General features: G+C 40.3%; 1 protein-coding gene and 1 non-coding gene across 2 annotated transcripts in view; one reads left to right on the top strand and one right to left on the bottom strand.

Moving 5' to 3' along the window:
* SYNE1 (spectrin repeat containing nuclear envelope protein 1) overlaps positions 1-4,585 on the bottom strand; it is a 417,051-nt gene extending 412,466 nt beyond the window's left edge. The window contains exon 1 of the mRNA XM_033094253.1: positions 4,417-4,585. The gene's annotated coding sequence lies outside the window, so the exon portion shown is untranslated. The remainder of the gene's footprint in view (positions 1-4,416) is intronic.
* Positions 4,586-21,180: 16,595 nt separating this feature from the next.
* On the top strand, positions 21,181-21,285 carry LOC117020959 (U6 spliceosomal RNA). Its single transcript, XR_004422783.1, has one exon. It is a non-coding gene; the product is annotated as a U6 spliceosomal RNA (small nuclear RNA).
* Positions 21,286-21,681: the final 396 nt, after the last annotated feature.

Genomic DNA, 21,681 nt, shown 5'->3' on the forward strand with positions numbered 1-21,681 from the left:
CACTGTGGACTAAGGAAGACATGGGGTTGAGTCCTATTCTGTCTCTTTCTGTCCATGGGACCTTAAGAAAAGTGAACTTTTCAGAGCACTTGCTTCTTCATTTGTAAAGTGAAGCAATTTTATGCTAATACGTTTAATTTTATCCTGTGTAAATTAAATTTAAAACGATCAATACATAACTTTCCTAGCATATTGGTTGGCCTGTAATAGTTTCTTTAATTAGCTGGTTCCCATTTTCCTTCCACCGTCCTCGGTTTCTCCACCTGCAATATGATAGACTAGCCTAGAATGAAGAGATGCTCCCAAGTGTGCTTCCTAGTTCCAGTGGCAGCACAAGTAACACCTAAAACAACTACTGGCATAAGGTCATGCGATCTGGAAGTTCACTCCTTGAACTGACCAATTACCTAGCAGTGTTCTGGTTGTGGGCATGAGTTATAGAACCCGAACATCAGAAGAAGGTCCAGTACCATCAAAGAGATCACTAGTCCCTGGGTAATTCGAAAGAATATTGTCGGGGGGAGTAAGGGAGGGAGGGGGGGAAACAATATTGGGATGGAAAGAGAGAATTCGGTAGGCATTGGTGGGTTGTGTTCCAATTCGTAGTCCCTGCACCATCGCCAAATCCTTCCAGGGGAAGGAACTAAGATTACAACGCAGCTAAGGACCACACCTAGCAGAGCGGTAAGATTCCGTATTATTTAACACAGCCAAAATGTATTGAGCCACTATTTGACAATAGTACTGAGTAGCAGTGAATAAGACACATAAGCCCCCCTTAGAGCTGATGTACCAAAGGGGGAGATGATAAATTTTATATATATTTTACCATATATATAACAATACCATGGGTCAGTGCAAATATAGAGATGGGGGATACAAAGACAGGGCACTAAACCAACCTGGAGATTCTGGAGAATGTCCTGAACTGAGATTTGGTCCAGCACCATCAAAGAGATCACTAGTCCCAGGGTATATATATATATATATTCCACAAAGTAGAGTGACTATTGTAATGTGGAAACCTAGAGTACTGCGGAAACAAGCTGGATGCCCAATCAATAACCATCTGCTGCATTTTTTGTGCAGGATAAAGAGGGAGTTTAGACTATCTGCTCCTTGGGATTCTCCCATCTGAACAATATACTCATCTTAACACCAACACCTGTGAAAAGCACAGGACTGAATCATCACAACTCAGCGTTGCCAGTCTCTAAGCAGAGTGGACAACTGGCTGCTGCAGCAGTTTTCTTGTTTGTGCTCCGAAAAAAAGAATACATTCAGAAAAACACTAGAAGAAACACTCCTAGGCCACAGGAGCACATCTTAAAGCAATGCAACTAAATGGTTTGGTATGAAGAAACTCCAGCAGAAAATTCCAAACCGTGCAACAATCAGAGATGATGTGGCTCATTTCTAACTGAAAAAGATGAACTGACACCCTCAAACATGAACTGGTTCATGGTACTTTGCTAGAATATAAATATGAAGCAAGGAGATTACTTAATCAGATGGCTAAATATTCCCAAGAAGAACACTCCTATTACAATCTATTAAACAAACAAACAAAAAAGCCAATGAATATATTTTGACCCCCTTCTATCTAAATCCTTTGCTGGAATAAGTCACATGTCTAATTGTAAATTTAATTTTTGTTTTTCTCTATTCACCCTTTAATAATAGTACTAACTAATTTAGAAAAAAACTAAGATGGCTAAAAGGTAGAAAGATGGAGGATGACTAAAGGGAAGAAGAGGGACATCTTGGAGTTAATATAAATATACTACTCATGTATATGTATGGGGTACCAGTGAATAGTGCTGGTAATTATTCACTATTATGAATTATACGGGGTAACAAATAAGAATTAGTCTAAAAATATGAACAAGTAATCAAAAGACAAAGTACAGAGCTGACTGGTATGAAAGATACTAAGTGTTAAATTCAACTATTTTTGGTGAGCTTGAAGCCTTAACCATGCCCAAAGATACCAGCTACCTGCCTCCCAACTTTGTTACATAGTATTGCACTTCTTGCCAACCATTAGGTCTGGTTGGATTAATCTTCCAGGAAGGACACTTTTAATAACATGTAGAGAAGGAGAAATGCAGGTTTCCTCACAGGGGAGTCCTGGCTCCTTTCTACATGCTTGTCACCTTCAGGCCACAGGGTGTGGCTGCAACATCTAGGGCTGGAGCCACCCAAGAAAATTCTACCAACCTTGCCCAGTCATGGGCTTCTTACATCCAGCTTCGTTTACACCTCCTCATATTTCCAAGAAGCTGTTGCATAATTACCAGAGAGTGGATCCTAGGGTAGCAACCTACACATTTAACATAAGCAATTCTGGAAATTTTTTCAGTGGTAAACTACCTTTCCCCGATCCCTGCTCCTTTAGGAAGGAATCATTTGAAAAGAACTCTTTATATGGGGCAATGCTGACAGGAATAAACCACTGTGAAAAAGCATTAGTTAAGAAAGATAAAAAGGAGGCTATAATGTATAAGACTGAACACGTATTTTCAAAGGCTAACAATATTATCTGAGTCAGTCAAGATGTGGCTTTATCTTCTGCACGAAATATATTAAGTTAGCCTTGATATGGTACTTTTTATTCTAAATTTGCCACAAAGTAATGAACAGATTCAAAACACACACAAAAAAATAGATACGTGTTTTATTACACTGTTCTGGTGATGTCAGGAACGTTTTATCTGTACCACTAATCTTTTTCATCATGGGGAACAGCAAGCCTCCCAAAGAACCATCCTCGTGACTCATGATTAAATCAGCATTTTATGCAGATGTGGGTCACATTAATAACCTCTGTTTAATGGAAAATTATTACACTTTCTCTTGGAGGTCTGGCTTCTGTATACAAATGCTTTCTTTAGGACAGTGGCTCTCAGATGAAGAAAACAACAGGCACTAAAGAGGAGAAAGAATCATTCATTTGAACTTTCTTAACGTACACAGGAAAACTGCAGGTACTCCACGTCTCCCCCGCACCCCCACCCCCACCTCCAAACTGCAAAGCTCAGAAATGAACATTCCAGGATTCCAGGATGCTAAAGGCGATTTCACAGCTGGTTTCTCCCTGGGCTGGACCTGACTCTGTCTATGGAAGAGGTCCTGAACTTGTAGCATCCGTGCTCTGTTACCCAGGCAGCACAAGGAACCCAAAGGGTTTTCTTTGCTTTGCAGCCGCCGCCTGCTTTATTTCGCAGTATTCTCCTGCCCTTCACCGTGCACCTGCCACCCTGTGAAGCACCATTTCACAGAACTCCTCCGGTAGCGAAGCAAAATCGCTGTCTGAAACGCGTCTTTCTGGAAAGGAGATGAAAGTTATCTTGCCCTCTAGCGTAAGCTCCTCCGCCTGGAAGCTTTTGCTTGGTGACAGCTGAGGAGAGTCTGAAGCCCCGGCCTCCGCTCAAGCTTCCAGCCCTGTGCTGTGCTACCTAATCCCCTTCCCCTCCCCCCAGCCCTTCCTAAAATAGTGGGGGTGGAGTAAGGGAGGCTCTTAGAATGTGTTCAACGCCCGACATCTCCCCTCTGATAGTAGCAACATTGCCGACCTTCACAATAAGAGGGTGGCTGCCTTTTGCTTCTGCACGCTGGAGCCCAAGGGACGTGCCACAAGCGGAAATGACAAGTCAGAGGAGAGGGATATTAATAGGGATAGCTACGTACACGCTGCCAGGAGCACGCTGCCCACCTCCGTATCCCCTCATCCAAGAGTACCAGGCGTACACACGCCACCTGCACCATCCCTGCCCCCTGCCTCCCATTAGGCACTCACAACCCGAGTATGCAACTACAAACTTGCTTACAATTTGTCTGCAATTTGTTCGGCGTGCACCCATATTCTCGTTCTCTCTCCCCGTCTTCACCCTCCCTCCTTTCCTTTTACCTTCTCTCTCTCTAGCTCCCCGGCTCCGGCTCGTACAGGTTCCAGGCGGCGCAGCGAGCGAACCGCTGGCGGCGGTCTCCCGGAGCCCCCGCGCGGTAGCGCCGCGGGGAGCCGGGCCGCCCTGGTTACGGAGTACAACAAGCCCGGCGGCTCTCGGCCGGCGGCCCATCCGCAGCCGCGCTCCCCCGAGCTCGCCCGCACACTCTTTCACTCCCGCGTCCAGCTGCTCGGCGATTCTTCCCTCCCCTCGGCAAACGGGTCCTCCTCCCCGCTGCACCCCGGAGTTTTAGGCCTCCTGCTCCCCCCACCCCGCGCAGTAATGCTCCTTTCCCAAGGAAAGGTGGGGTGGCCGGTTCAGTCCCCCAACAGGGGCCGGGCACTACCTCTAGGCCGCCACACCCCTCCCCTGCCCGGCTCCGCACGCCCCGCGCCAGGCTCCAGGATGCGCTGGTCTCTGGAAGAGCCGGGGGCGGGGGCCTGGAGTCTCTCTGGCAGGCTTCCCGTACCTCCTGGAGATGCACGGCCTCTGGCGTTTCTCCGCAGCAGCAAAGCCCCTGCTGTGACCCACCCTCTTGGCGAGCCTTTCCACGGGGTTCACCTCCCGGGGGTCGAGGAAGAAAGAAATGGCCGAGAGCCCCAGCGAGGAGATGAGCTGCACTGGCCTCTAACTTTTGCCTGAGGTTTCCACGGCCAGGTTGACCTTTTGAGCAGAACCTATCTTGAAAGACTGGGGAGGTGCCCTGATGGTCCCAGGAAGGAAGTGATGCAGTTCAGTGAGGACATTCCACCGGCTCCTTTTCAATCGACTTTAAAAAAGATCATAACTGCTGACCTTTTGACTGTCAAATCAGTAGCAAATAATTTTAGGGAGACTGGGCAGGCTTCACGGGGTTTTGTTATTGTTGTGTATGAAGCTGAAATCGCTGGATATCTTAATCACATTTATTCTTGATTACTCATTAAGATGATGCTGAAGAATCACCTTCAGTTTCTTCAGATTCACTATTTGAATCTATTTGAGTCTTTTATCACAAGTCCTTCTCATGGTACAGAAGAGATCCATCCTGGTGTTGCCTAGTAGCTTTCCGGAGAATTATTTTGTTGTGGTTTTATGGTTTCCAAGCAGAGTCAAACATAGTCTCTTTTCACCAACAATGAAGTCCAACAGGATTATGGCAGCTAAGATAATTGAAACTATGTTGCAAGAATCTTAATAATTACCCCCTGGAATTTTCAATTTGAACAAAACAGTTTTCTATTCTCTAAATTTGCTGGATGGAAGGACTGGCTTACAAAGCCGAGGAAATTTCTCTTTCCCTCATCCCCTGCCAACACTCCACTATGTAGCTTTGTTTTTTCTTCAAATTCTCTTTCCCCTGAATCCCATCAAAGTACTCACAGTCATGTGCTGTATAATGATGTTTTGGTCAACAGACTGCACATATGCTGTGGGCCCGTAAGATTATCATGGAGCTGAAAAATTCCTATCGCCTAGTGAGGCTGCAGCCGTAATAATGTCACAGTGCCACACCTTCCCTGTCTGTGGTGACGCTGCTGTAAAAAAAACCTACTGTGCTGCCAGTTCTGTAACTGGGAGTATAGTATATACAACTACGTGTGGTTTATAATACTTGATAATGATAATAAACTACTATGTTACTGGTTTATGTATTTACCACACTACTTTTTACCATTATGTTAGATTGTACTCTCTCTCTCTCTCCATATATATATATATATATATATATATATATATATATACACACACACACATATATAGGCATATATATGTATATATATGTGTATATATGTATATATATACACATATATATATACATATACATATATGTGTGTGTGTGTGTGTGTGTATATATATATATATATATTTATAAAAAGTTTGCTGTAACACAGTATGCTGTGTTCGGCCAACAGCAACTTCATACAGCTCGTGTTTACCGAGACTCTTGAATGAATCCTTTTCTCTTGTGCGTGATTTAATCTTGTGTTTTGTGCAATCACATGGTTGTAGCTTGGGAGCAATAGTCTATACCATATAGCCTAGGTGTGTACCTCTGTGAGTGGTAGGTTATACCATCTAGGTTTATGTAAGTGCACTCTGTGATAGTCACACAATGACGAAATCGCCTAACGATGCATTTCTCAGAACAAATCTCCATAGTTAAGTGGCATGACTATATCTGAAACAACTCTGGTAAACCAATCTGATGTGTTATCTTTCCTTGCGTTTAATTTTTTTAGAGGCCAAAGAAACCATCTCTAATTGTAAAACTTGTTAGACCAAGAAGCTGGGCCTGGGGAGGGCAGTATTTGGGATCAGTCGCAATGCATATCGTGCCTCTGCCTCTCTCTGCCTTAGGGCTACACTCATTACGGGTACCCAGAGCTCCTTGTGGAGATAACCCACCAGAGCCTAATCACCTATTAGGTTGGTGCACAAGTAATTGTGGTTTTTGCAATTATTTTGAACCTTTTAAACCGCAGTGACTCGTGCACCAACCTAATAGATCTCATCCTCTGTCTGGGTGGCCACCGGATTGGGATCCAAACATCTGGGCCTATCGCTCAGGAGGAAAGGATTGGATTCTTTCTTCCTCTTCATCTTTACTTTCAGATGCCCACGTCACCTTAAGGCTGTTCAGGGGAGGGGAGGAAGGTATGCTAAGCTATTGCTTCCTTAGGTTGACTCGCTGGAGACGTGAGCCACTTATATTTGTGAACCTGAAACAGTCCTCCCAGTAGCTGAGATACCTTAAGTGGACCTGCTGGCTGTTCTCCCAGCCTCCAACTGATGGGCGCCTAGGGTTGTCTGGCTGGCATTGGCTGCCCGATGAGATGGACGTCCACTCTCAGGAAAACTTTATCCTCCACAGAGGCGTGAAGCACATTACAGACTTGGAAAGGGCTTGTGTTTTTCATTCTCCCCAGGAAAGTGTGTTATACCTTCATTTAATCAGTAACTATTGTTTGGAAACCTACCATATACCCAATATTATCCTAAGCCTTGGGACTACAGTGGGAAGCACCAACCTGATCTAGTTCCTGCCTTCATAGAGCTTACCCTGTGATCAGGAAGTCATACATCCATCAAAGTACCACACAAATAATCATAAAACCTCAACCTCCAAGAAAAAGCTAATGTTGTTATGAGACCTTTCAACGGTGGGAATTAATTTAGAGATTAGAAACACTTTACTAAGGAAGTGACATTTGAACCGTGGTCTTCAGAAAGAGTGGCATTAAGTAGGTGACAGAGCAGTAGGGTGGGGGTCTGGAATTGCACTCCAGATGGAGGAAAGCATGAGCAAAGGCTGTATGGAAGAAAAGTGCATGGCACATTTGAGGAGCTGAGGAAGACTGCAGAAGAGAAAGCAAGGGAGGGGACAGGAGCTTCAGGGAACAATGAACCCCATGAGGCCCCAAATGGGGGGGAAGGGCAGACTGTGCAGGCCTTAAAAACTGGCCTGTGGAGATGGATCTTTACGTGAAACCTTTAAAATGCTTTCAGTAGACTGTGCAACATGATTCGATTTTATGTTTTGACATTTTCCCTTTGACTGTAATGTGGATAACAGATTAGAAGTGGGGCCAAAATGGGTAAAAGTGGACCAGTTAAGAGGCTGCTACAGTCATCCTTTAGAAAGATCATAGCATTCATTATTAGAGGGATGGTGGTGGGGAAAGTGGTTGGATTTGAGAGATATATAATAAACAGAACATACAGGACATAAGGCCATGTGTGGCAAAAGGAAGTCAGAAGAATATAGAGGTTAAGATCTAGGGTGTAGAAGCCAGAGAGGCTCAGCTTAGAGTCCTAGCTCCATCATTAACTACCTGCGTGATTGTAAGCTAGTAATTTAACCTCTCACAAGTTCAGATTTTGCAAACCTGTAATTCAGGATTATAACAATAAAGCTCACTCATAGGGCTGTTGTGGGGACTAAATGAGCGAATATGTGGAAAGCACTTTGTACCTACCTGGCAGTGCCTGGCATGTGGTCAGTAAGTGCACCATAAGTAACATCATTATTACAGTTATGGTTATTTTTATTATTCTTCTAGATGTTTCTGAAGTTGGCAGATCAAGGGAAACAGTCTGTACTTCATTTTGCAATAGGCTGATTGGGCTGGGGCACCAATTCCTGAGAACAGCCAAGGATAATCACGGGGCCACCACAAGCTGAGAGACAGAGACTAAGGCAGTACCCCAGTTTCCTCCCCTACTAAACCCAAGTCCTGTCCCCCTCATGGGTCTTCTCTTCAAACTTTCTCAGTTTACATAGAATCCTATTCTCATACATCATGGCAGCTGGGCCCCCCAATTCACCCTCTGTGCTTTAACAGCAAAAAGAAAATGCAGTCATAGCAGTTCAGTTTTATCCCAATGCCTGCATCATTGTGTTCATTATATTTATAAAACAAGAGTCATAGTGCCCATATGAAATCAGCACTAATCATTTATATTTCTATTACTTATGTGTTATGCAATTGTGTTCAGACTATGGCACAATTTTGCCATGTTGCTGGTTTAGCAAAAGGATCAACCCCAGTGTCATACCAGAAGTGCATCTTTATGGCATGAGCACATGTGCTACCCCACACGTGGGTCTCTTCTTCCTCCTTCCTGCCGTAGTCCCTTGAAAGCAAACTTCTACACACAGTGCAGGGACTCTCTAAACAAAATGGCTCTCTTACTTTTGAAAGATAGAGGGGCTTTGTTTCAGTCAAGTTCTTCATGCAGTCAGTAATTGTCTGGTTGGGTTCTAAGTGATTGGCAGTCTCTTTCTCAGTAATTGCTGCTGGCAGGGTCATCATAGCCTGCAAATTAGGAAGAAGGACAGATGGGAGGAGGGGTTTACTTCTCTCTTGGTAAGGAAGTCTCTGAAGAATTTGTGGTTCAAAGTACTAAGATTCACCGAAATTTTCCAAAATGCCCCCTTCCCAATTCTCAGGGCTCACTCTTTTCCAGTAAAGGCCTAAACTTTCACATAAGGGGCCTAGAAAGTCTTTGAAATCTTGCATTGTAAATTTGCAACCTGCAGCAACAGAACATAGGTCCAATTTTTGGCTGTATCAACAAGGTGGCTGCAAAATGGGGACCCTAGAAGCTCTCTGGGTCTCTGAGCGTACCTTGATCCAGGACTGCAAAGTACCTGAGCTTGTCATTTTCCTTCTTTATAGTCTGTATTGTAGGGTGATCAGAAGTAGCTGACACACCCCAGAGTCCTTTTAGTTTTTTTTTTCTATTCCACAGTCGTAGCCATCTTGGTCTCCTAAATTTTTGACTTCAATAAACCCTTAATTTTAGGCAGCCGTAGGTGTTAATTTAAGTAACTGTTAGTTTAAGTAACATGTCTCTTTAGAATTCTATTTTACATCCGAATGAGGTCCTCTCTGCGTGCAAACCCAACCAAGCCAACTAGTCAAGATGAGATTCCCATCGTTGAAGATCTGGAACCAGTCTTGGCATGACATAGTCTGTCATTCAAGATTTATTAAAGAAACATCAAAACAAGTTGAGGATTTGATATAAGAATTTAGGTTCTTTGCTGGTAAACTAAAGAAGTGACCATTGGTGTGGCTACCTTTAGGTTTGAAGTAATACGGCTGCAGAGAACTCAGCAACTTGCTGCTGCCACCCAGAGGTCAAGTAACTGTAACGAGGGGCCAGCAGTATTGCAGGTCTCTTGCTCTGAAGTCCTGGTGATCAATCACTCTTCACCTGTGGAACTCCCCTTTGACTTCCAAATCTCAAGTGAGAGCATTGACAGAATGCAAATGTCCAGGATAGGGAGCCTGGGAAACATAATCCCCAGACTTGCAGCCCCTGGGGTACAGGAGACAGCATTGAATGGGTTGTGAATAAACATTATTTGCCAACAAACAGTATTCAGTATAAACACAGACTTGCGGTGAACAGAATAGTGCAAATATTTATTTTAATTAAAACACACAGAAATTCCAGTTTAAAATGTTGAGTCTTTTTAATCTATTTTAATTCTCATATTAATACTGTTATAGAATTTTAAAAGGATTTTAAGACTACAGAAGGTGCCAAAAATATATACATATTTTAAGAAAGGAAAACTGTATTAAAATTGTAATACTCAATATATACCAATAACAAAAGATGAATACAAGTCACGTTTGACTTCTGCAATTGCAAGAGGTGCTCAAAGTGGTTACCATCAGCGTCCAGACACTTCTGATTACAACCAACTACTACTTGAGCAACATTGATGAAAGTGTCCACTTGTGTACATTTTTTTGGCACCCCCAGTATTTAAAAAAGAACACAAAGCATTTAGAATTACTGATGAATTTTAAGATGATATCATTAATTCCCCAGTGTAATTTCCTTGGCAATTTCTCCCCATGGTTCCTTCAGAAACTGTTCTTAGACCACTGTTGTCCCTCCCCTACTTCAGCCCTCCACTCTCATGATCATCTTGACCTTGTCATTATTGTTAATGACAATAATTGGTAACGATAATCTTGTTAACACCCCACTCTTTGTCCACTTTCTCTTTTGCTGGCAGCCCACTCCCTCTAGTGCGCCAATTCAAATAATCCCTCAACCGAACAGGACCTTGTATCCATCGGCAGGACCACTGCCAGCCCGTACAATGCCTTTGAATTAGAGATGGAGCTGTTCTTCAAGACACTTCAATTCCACCTTTTGGAAACTTATAATAAACCATTTTTTAAATAAAACAAGATCAAGATGTGTGAGTGCATTCTGCCAAAAATTATTATGATCAAGATACAAATCATAAACTTCAAATATGAATGGCACCCACTGAGAAGGGGTACCCTTCGTGTATGTGGTGTATTAGCTGCTTTTACCATATGGGGCAGCTCGCTAACTATTGATCCGACCATTTTTGCTGTTATTCATCATCCCTTTTGTAGTTATTCCTCTTAAGCTGGTTTAAATTCTATGTATAATCATTTATATTCACCCCCTTGCATTTACCCTCCACCACCTTTCCTCTCATTGTCATACACACTTTCCTAAACCACATACTTTGTTAAATTCAATTCCACCGACTTTGTGCTTGCATTCACATGATTGAACATGCCTGGAGAAAAATGCAGACATGCTAACTGGTCTTTGCATTCATGGTCACTAAGTCAAAGGCCTCGGAACACTCCGTGTCCCTAATCAATACACTCTCTCACTTGCTTAAACAAATTTCATACTTTTCCTTGTTTCTCCAAACTTCCAGCATCTATTCCCGCATTTAAATTTTCATCTGCTAAACTTTTTTTTCCTATTTCCCTTGAACATTTTTTAAAGGTATCATGTACATTTATTTGCATTTATGCATTGTCTCTTTTGCTACAAAGAATCAAGATGTTATGAGTTTTTGAGTTGAGTGGGTTCTTCCTGAGTTATTGAATGCAAAGTGTTGAGATTTCATTCAATGCCAAGTATAAAATTTTCGTTTATTTACTTGAAGCCAATTTTTCTTTCTCTCTTTCTTCCTGCCTTTCTTTTTTCCTTCCTTCCTTTCTTCCTTCCTTCCTTCTTTCCTTCCTTCCTTCCTTCCTTCCTTCCTTCCTTCCTTCCTTCCTTCCTTCCTTTCTTTCTTTCTTTCTTTCCTTCTTTCTTTTTATGGAGGGCTCAGCTGACAGAGGCCCATGTGGGGATCAAACTGGCAACCTCAGTGCTACCAGCACCACTTTCTAACCAACTGAGATAACTGGCCACTCCCTCTGTTTATTTGCTGAATGCAGTATTCATTTCAGAATATCTAAAATATGGTACTGTTGATTTAATCCATAGACTACAGTTGTAGGAAATGGAAATTTGCTTACTTATGTTGATAAATTGTGTTCGTAAGTTGCATCACCACCTAAATTGTGCAGCCTCTCTTTGAAAATTTTAAGCAATCAAAAGAGAATTTCTATAAGCTCTCACCACCACTCTCTGCATTATTTGCATCTTTGTCATATATAATAAAACTTGCTTCTATTGCTACGAATGAACTCTTCAAACTCCTAGCTAAGGTTAACTCCTTCACTTATATAATCAATTCATGCTTCTTGCCAACAATATTTTCCTCTCTTCTCACAATAATTTGTTTCTTTTCTCTTTACTCGTTCATTCTTATCAGCATGTAAAATGCTGCTCTTTATCGCATATTAAAAACAAAACAAAACTCTGTTGGTCACCACCTGAACTTCCCTATTTCCATCTTTACTTTCAAGCAACATTCCTTCGAAGACTTGTCTATACTTACTGTTGGCAATTTATCTCCTCCCACTTGCTCTTGAACTCACTGTAGTAAAGTTTTCACCCTAGCACTCCACCTTCTTTAGGTCACCAATGATTTCCTCTTTACCACATTTAATGATCCTGTCCCTGACTCTATCTTGATCTATTAGAACCATTTGCCAACCTTTATTTCCTCTTTCCTTCTTAAAATGCTTTCCTCACTGCCTTCGGAACCCACCACACACTTGGTCTTCTTTGCTGCTTCCTTCTTACCTCCCCAATTTCTAGTCGTTGGAGGACCACGAACTCTATCTTTGGAGTATTTCTATCTTCCAGCTGCATGAATTCCTAGAGGATCTTATTCAATTTCATGGTGTTAAATATCATATATATGCTATGAACCCCCAAATTTAAATCTCTAGCCCAGACCTCTCTCCTGAACTCTAGACCTGGAAATCCAGGATTTCTTACTGGCATTTCCACTGGGAGGCTTAAAAGGTATCAAAAAACAAAACAAAACAAAACAAAACAAAATGTCTGAATTTGTGTTCTTCACTTCCAAACTTGCCCCTATCTCTGTCTTTTTCACATCAGTTACTGGTAACTTCATACTTCTTCGTTCTTCATGCTAAAGCTTTGGTTCACACTTGACAATTCTTTTTCTAATTTCTCATCTTTACTCAATCAGCAAACCATGTTAATTCTGCCTTAAAAATGTATCTATAGAATGTCCTTGTTCTTGGAGTAGAAACTCTGAAATATTTAGTAATAGTAGGATATAGTGCCTCCAATATATTCTCAGATGCTTCAGAAAAAAATAATGTGACAAAAGATAGAGGGGGATATTTACCAAAAGTAAATGGGGGGAAAATGTAAACATTCGATGAATCTGGTTGAAATATGTACGGGTATTCTGTGTAATATTCTTGAAACTTTTCTCTAGGTTAAAATACAGACACACACATATATATACACACACACACACACATACATATATGTATATGTATATATATATGTATACCATTACTCATTAGCTCCACTGCTACCACCCTGGACCATTGTCTCTTGACTTCAGGCTATTCTTTATATACTAGCCAGACAAATTCTGTTATAACACAAATCAGGTGTTGTCACTCCTTCGTTCAATACTGCCAACGGCTTCCATCATACACAGAGTGAGGACAATAGTCTCTTTATGATCTGTTGGCCTGACATGACTGACCCCACCTCCCCACTAGTCCTCTAGTCTCAACCACAATTCCTGCCTTTGGTCACTGCATAGCAGTCGCAAGCACTCCTTCATGGCCCTGATGATTACTAGGTAAGTTTCTTATTCAGGGCCTTTTCATATAATATTCGTTATGTTAAGAAGTCAATTCTGAAAATTATTCACAGGGTTGACTCCCCTTTTTTCAGGTATTTTATCGAATATCACCTTCTCAGGGACACCTTTCTTATATGCCCTACATAAAAATTTAAAATACCCTCCACTCTACCTTGAACTTTTTATCGTTCTCTATTGTTTTCTCCAGCACTTAATGCCAGCATTGTATATATTCTTCTTCCTCGCTTAGTTTATTTTCTGTCTACTTCTGGAGTGTAAGCCCCATGAGGGCACATAGTTTTGCATGTTTGTTGACTCTTACATTTCCAGCTTTTTAAACATACATATAAAATGTGCTCAGTAAATACTTGTTGAATAAATGAATGAATAATATACCAATCTTACTATATACCTTAGGAATTCTGCAGAGCATCAATATATTATGATGTTATTATCAAACCCACTGGAAAGTTGTTACCCACATCTTCAGCACATGGGGATCCTTGGTGGGATCCTTGATGGTAACAAATTTCAACACAGGATAACCCCATGTTTTATGACGTGAAGGGATAGAATCAGATTTTTTTTTTCTCCTTAGCTGTTAATTCTATCTTTTCTTCTAGGTTCACAGTTTTGTAACTACTCCAAAGCACTTTTGCCATTGCACTTTGGCTATCCGGATATAAGTTGTATGCCTGAAATGGTTCCTGATAAGTAAACATCTCTGAAATCCCCTGATAAGTGTATGTCTGAGATTTTGTGGTTTTTTTTTTTTTTTCTTTTCATAGTTCCCTGGGTTTGTATCACAGTCTAGGCATATGGAGTCTTTTCTTTGTTCTTCATCATATATTAAAGCCATCTACCCTTTATCTATTCTCATTTCTCTCATTTTTGGAGGATCTTAACCTTTTCTAGATATTTGAAAAATTAATTTCATAGGCCACCACCCCTCTGCCTTGTTTGTGTATAAAGACTCTCCTAAATTCTGTTTTGAACTGAGCTTTTGTTGTCTCCAAGACAACTGCCAGTAATGACATCAGGTTGTAGATGCGTTTTCAAGAGAAAGAGACCATGTAGACTGAATAATTTCTTAATTGGATTCCTACAAAGAGTGTTCCAGAATGGCTGAATGAGCTCACTGGTACACACAGTTTTATTGGCCACTTGGAAATACTTCAAGAAGTCTCTCAGAAAGGAAAAGATCCTTATTTGTGCATTGCTTCTTCCTGGTTTATTTCACTATCCATACCTATTTCCAGCTGGAAAATTTGTGAGAAATCATCAGAATTAAGTTTCTGTGTAAATATGTTACTCAGACTCATTATGACGCAAGCAGCAGAAAAGCCAGCTGAAATTGGCAAAAACAATAATGAAGATGTATTAGCTCATGAAAGTCTGAAACGCTAGGTTTCAGGATTCACCCAAAGTTTCTGTCAAGGATTTGGTTTCTTCCTTTTCCTTTCTGTTCTGCTGCCCATATGTTTGCTTCATTCTAAGGCAGATTCTTCTTATGGTTGTAGGATAGCTACTAGTGAAAATTGGCCTATATACTTCTTGGCTTACTCACTGAGAAAGAAAGAACTTGCATCTAAAATTTCCAGGCAAAAGTCCTAAAATTTACCCAAATTGGACTAGCTTAGGTTATAGCCAATACCGTCCATCTAACCAATCACTGTGGCCAAAAAAATAAAATGTTCTCATTGGCTTCAGCCAATCAGGACTCATCCCATGTGTTAAACTTAACATAATATTTTCCCAAAGCAAATGGTTAAAGTGAGCAAGGTATAGATATCTGTATTTGTCAGAGTCCCAAAAAGAAACAGAAGTAACACACATTAGATTAGGGAAATTTGAGGTGAGATGTATTTGTTTTGGTTTTGTTTCATTCGAAGGGCCAAATTACAAAGGTGTGTATGAGGTGCATTAGAACCATCAGGTACAGCATAGGAACTTGGACAGAGAGATAGCAGAGCCGTCACCTGTCCTAGGCCCAAAGGAAAAGGCAACAGAGAAGCTCCTAGAACCTGGAAGAGAAGTCCTATGGAGAACAGGATGTTGAAATGATCAGTGACCCGTTAGGAACACAGGTAACTTCAGAGGAAATTGGGAGCAAGGTAGAGGGATTAATAATCTTATATTTTTGTTTCTACTGGCGGTCTCCATTGTACAAACCAATCCAGAGGCTGAGGATGCAGGAACCCTGCTGATGTGACCATACTGGTCATCCTTCCTGGGGAGAGCCAGAATGGAAAACAGTGGAGAATGGAGCCAGGAGGACAAATGGAATGCATTCGGCACAGAATCTGAATGACTGTATCAAAATTTGCATACAGTGAGGAAGGTGGGAAGGGATAATAAAACCTGGGAGACAGCCTGCCTGTGTTTCGTGCAAACCAGAAGTATTTTGCTCAGTAATCTTACTAAGAACCCTTAAGCTACCTGGGGCAACACCTTCTATTCCAAAAAGAAGACAAAGCCTCATTGGAATACTTGTAAAAGCACATGTATGTATATGGATATCCCAATGACTGAAAACATGGACTCTATTTATCTTAACGACATATTTATTGTCATCATCTATAGAAAGAATATTAGCAAACTGATGGGACATATTGTTTAACTTCTAGGAATGCTTTTTAGGCAAAAGTATTTTGGACACAAAAGATTATCATGTGCGTGATAGAGACCTCCTATTCCCTATCTTTTCTGAAATAAAACAAGAGAAAATGAATTTCTTATTAGCATGAGATATTTAGATTAAACAAAAGAAGAATTTCTTGACAGTAGGATATGTTAAACCCCAAAGTTTTCACCCCTGAATATCTTTGAGCACAGTTTTTAGAGTTCCTCTGTCTCTGATCTAAGATAAATCTGGCAACCAACAATGCCTCAAATGGATTTTTTGCCTCTCCAAGCACAGAACTACAATGTGTCCCAAGATGACTACCAGTGTGACAGCTATTGTGGTTGTAAGGAAAGTGGACCGTACTTCTATCTCCATGTAGAGCTTGCTTTAAGTGATTCAGGTGGCTGGGGTTATTGCTCCACCCTTCATGTGTCATGACAGGGCCCCAAGCATGGAATAATAAACTAGACCAAAAAAATCAGGACTCAAATTCAGGAAGATAAACAGCGTTAGAGCTCAGGGCATGCATGCATCCATCCATCCATCCATCCACCCATCCATCCATCCATCCATCCATCCATCCATCCATCCATCCATCCATCTAGTAGGTACTTGCTGAGTGCCTATTATGCATGTGCCAAGCAACATTCTTTGTGCTGATTGGATCAGTGAACAGAACAGAAAACATCCTTGCTTTCATGAAATCTATTTTCTAGAAAGGAAAGCAGAGAATAAGCAGACTATATTGGATAACGATAGCTCTGACAGAAACTAAATAATAAAGCAGAGAAAAGACAAAACATGTGTCCAGGAAATGGCTGAAATTTTAGTTAGTATGACCATGGAAGACAGCACCGAAAATGTAACTTTTAAGGAAAGTCCTGAAGAAAGTAAATGAAGAAACAATAGGGATATCTGGGGAAAGCAGAGAGCAAGTACAAAGGCCCTGAGGTTGAAAACTTCCTATTCTATTTGAGGAATAGGAAGGAAGCTGGAGTGGATAGAGTGTTGATGGGTAGCATCATAGGAGATGAGGTCAGAGCAATAGCGAGTAGTAGTGGAGAACAGATCTTTTAGTCCTGGTAAGCCATGATAGAGAATTCACTGTTCCTCTGGGTGATGTGGGAATATCCTGGAGAGTCCTGAGCACAAGAATTTATGTAACTTGTATTTTAAGAAAACTCTGGCTACTCTGTTGATAGCAGCCTGCATTATCAAAGGCAGAAGCAGGAAAGCCCATTAGGAGGCAACTGCAATAACACAGGCGAGAGATGATTGCAGGTGAATTGGACCATGGTGGTGACAAGGTGGCTGGTGAGAATGATTAGATTCTGAATGTGTTTTGAAGTGAAAGATGATAAGATTTACTGACAGACTGGATGTGGCTCATAGAGACAAAAAAGTCATTAGGACGTGAAGCCCAACAGACTGTTTCCAAATATTTGAGTTCTATCAGGTCTGAAATTAGAAGTGGGCCATTCTTACGGGGCAAGTAACACCTGAAATTCTGGGAATTCTTGAGATCAGGGTCCTGCTACTCCTGACACCGATGAGTTTGGAGAGAAGTGCATTCCCAGGTAGAGAAACAGACTGGGAAAGGCATGGAAGTAAACATTATTTGGCATGTGTAGAAATGATGAGGAGTCTTATTTTGTTCAAACATGGGAATGGTGAAAGGTAAATCCATGAAGCATACCTTTAAAGAGAAGGGTGAGAATTCTCTATGGGAAATCATTAATAATTTGTGAAGAGAAGAGTAACAGTGAGTGTTGCATTTTAAAAAGTTTCGTCCACCTTCACTGTGAGGGTGTGTTAGTCTGTTAGGGCTGCCATAACAATACACCACACACTGGGTGGCTTACACAACAATGTTTTTTCTCATAATTCTGGAGGCTGGAAGTTAAGGCCAAGATTGGTTTCTACTGAGGCCTCTCTCGTTGGCTTGCAGACAACTGCCTCTCACTGTGTCCTCACATGCACGCTCATCCCTGGTGTCTCCTCCTCTTCTTATAAAGACAACAATCATATTGGATTAGGGCTTCACTCTTATGACCCTCATTTAAAATTTAATTAGCTCTTTAAAAGTCCAATCTCCAAATACAGTGACAGTGTTTAGGGCTTCAACATAGGAATTTTGGAGAGACACAATTTAGTCAATAAGAAATGGGTATAAAATCAAAGTCAAGAATATCATTCTAAGTTTCTAAGTAGGAGGAAATTGGCATCTGAACTAAGGTGATCATAGTGGAAAAGAAAAGAAATGGATGTAAAAGACATTTCATAGGTAAAAGCTATAGTGACTGAGCAATTGATTGAATATACAGGCCAAGAGAGGAGTCAGTGATAAATCACAAGGATTGCATCTGAGTGACAAGAAGAATGATGTTGTCTTGAAACAAAAATATTTGCCTCTTTCACTTTGTCCTTCATTTATTCTCTCTAGATACCACCTCCACCCCTATTTCTTTCTCTACTTCCAATCTCCTCCAAATTGCTACTATAGCAGAAATTCTGACATTCTCCACTAGGTATATTCTGTAAGACAATTCCAGGAAACAATCTTTCATGTCACTGCTACTGTGCCCTTTTCTGTCCCATTTCTTACATTTTCAGGCATTGCAATCTTTTTCTTTTGATTGCTTTGTCTGTTTACTAGTGCATCTGTTTTTCCTGGTTAACCTTCTCCGCTCCCATTTCTGTTATTTCTTATTAGGTCTCAGTTATTGTTCCTAAGACTCATTTTGTCCACATTATTGCTTAGCACTGTACATGTGAAGAGATAATTTTAAAGGGTATTTATTTTGAAGGAGGGAAACATAATACAAATAAAGGAGTACTACTTTAGAAACCGTGTGATGTGCTTTTAGATCTCAGTTCCCCAAAGTGGTACTGACTAAAATATGAATAGGTTAATAAAAACTCAGGAGTGAGGGAACCCAGGTAGGGTATTATAAAAAAAGAAGGCTTAGATACATTTTTGGGAAGTTGTTAAAACAATAGATTGTCTTAATGATTTTGGTGTCATGAAAGAGAAATCTAATGAAGCTTGATTCTTAGTTTGAGTCTCTTTTGTTTGTAGGTGTTATTTTTTCTTTTAAATACTATTTAAAATCTTTTCTTGTTCTTCAACATTCTGAAATTTCAATAAAATTATGTACCTAGCTACGGCTTTTTAAAAAGTTTGCGTCTTTCTTATTATCAAGACATTCTTTTCCACTTTTAAAAAAAAATTAACATCTACTTTATCTTTGTTTTCTTTTTCTGGGAGAATATTCATAGAATGTTGGAACTTCTGATTGGCTCCCAGTGTCTCCTAATTCTGCTTTCATTTTTAAAAAATCTCTTTTTAAAATATATTCTGGAAGATTATCTGACACAATTTTTAGTCTTTAATTTTTATATTAACAATCATAATTTTAATCTTTAAACATTCATATATTATGCATTTTATACCACTCTGTTTTTATTTATGGATCTAATACATTTTTAAATCTCTCTCAGAATACTAACCCAGCTTCCTCATTATGTTGGTTACCTCTGATCACAGTTTTTGCTTATTTGTTTACTTATGTTGGTTCTTCCCTCTTGTACTGCCAGTTCTCATACAGCTGACAATCCTTGGCTATTTATGCTTAAGAAAGAGGAGGGCAAGAGAGCCGGTGTAGGTTTTCTTTACTTTTTTTCTTTTTTCTTTTTTTTCCTGTTTTTATAAGTGTGCTTTATTCTTGCTACTCTTTTTCTGATCAATAATTCTGACTGAGAATTCTGTGCAGAGAAGGGTGGGCTGTAATCTAACAGGCATCTTCTCTCGCTGAGTGACTGAGCAGTTGCAGGTTACTCAATGACCAGACTGAGGAGCACTTTGCTTTTGGGCACCAACACTGACACTAGAAGGCAGCTGCAGCTTCCTCTAGAAAGTTCCTTAGGAGAGTCATGAGGTTTGCTGCACCTTCCTTCTCCCCACCTCCCTTCAGCCCGAGGCAAGCTGGGACAGATAGTCTCCTAGTTAGGCTACCTATATTGGCACAGTGAGCTGGAAAAGAGGTATAGGAGTGCCACCTGGTGCCTTTGCGCTACACATACAGATCTTGAATTAACCTTTTCCCTTTTCAGCCTTAGTTTCCATTCCTTTTTGGTGTTAAGGCACGAATGCCCATGAGGGACCTAGTTTATAGAAACCACAGAGCGTACTCTTGAAGTGACTTTCTTTGCTGGTTTCATCCCTAAACATATACCCCTCAGTCTTGCAGAAATCTGTCAGAGTCTTTCCTATACTAAAGATATTCTGTCCAATTCTCTGTCTCATTTTGTGACTATTCCTTTTTTTTGTGCTTCTATTCTTTTATTTCATTGGAGTGTCAGAACGGATGGGAGGCAAATGCCTGCACTGTTTGCTATCTTGAACCAGATGCTTCTTTTCTGCTATATTAACAAGACACTATTTGTCACTTAATACATTTTATTATAAAAAAATTTAAACAAATACAGAAATGCATATAACTTCCACATATCTATCACTTAATGTTAAGAATCTATAAGATTTTGCTGTATTTTTTAATCAAACATTTTTCCTTTGATAAAGTATTCTAAGGCAAATATTAGACTTCAAATTATTTCATTCTTACATGCTTCAGTACACATCTCAAGAAAACATGACATTTTCTTACATAACTGCAGTACTATTATCAACCACAAAATTAACAATAGTTCTTTGATGCATGTCAATCTACATTTAATGTTCTCAATTGTCCCCAAAATGCTTTCTACAGTGACTTTTCTTTTCTGTTAACTCAGAATTCAAACATGGTCCACACTTAGCACTTAGTTGTTAAATCTCTTAAGTCTATCTGTAGCTACAACACTTGCCCTCCCACTCTCCTACCATTACTTTTTCTACCATTTCTTACTAAAACTGTGTCAATTGTCTTGGCATCATGCAAGACATCAGTGGTGTTGCATGATGCCTGACATTTTTGGGTTTATCTCTTTGCTTCTTCACGGTGTCATAGTTTATGTAAATGGAAGTTGTAAAGTTTTGATTAAATGGAAGCACACTTTCTTGTTAAGAATTTCTCAATGCTGTGCTCACTTCTGCAGCACACGTACTAAAATGGAGTGATGCAGAGAAGATTAGCATGGCACCTGCACAAGGAGGGCATGCAAATTCATGAATGTTCCATATTTTTAAAGCTAAAACCATTCCTCTTAAAATCAGGAACAAGACAAGGCTGCCCACTTTCACCACTTTTATTCAACACAGTACTGGAAGTTCTAGCCACAGCAATCAGGCAAGAAAAAGAAATAAAAGGCATCCAAATTGGAAAGGAGAAAGTAAAATTGTCATTATATGCAGATGATATGATCCCAAAGATTCCACCAAAAAAACTATTAGAACTGATAAATAAATTTAGTAAAGTAGCAGGATACAAAATTAATATTCAGAAATCTGTTGCATATGTATACACCAATAACAAACTACCAGAAGGAGAAATTCTTTAAAAAATCCTGTTTACAATTGCCAGAAAAACAATAAAATATTTAGGAATAAATTTAACCAAAGAAGTTAAAGACCTGTACTCAGA

This window comes from Rhinolophus ferrumequinum, chromosome 3, assembly GCF_004115265.2.
Source record: "Rhinolophus ferrumequinum isolate MPI-CBG mRhiFer1 chromosome 3, mRhiFer1_v1.p, whole genome shotgun sequence".
NCBI lineage: Eukaryota > Metazoa > Chordata > Mammalia > Chiroptera > Rhinolophidae > Rhinolophus > Rhinolophus ferrumequinum.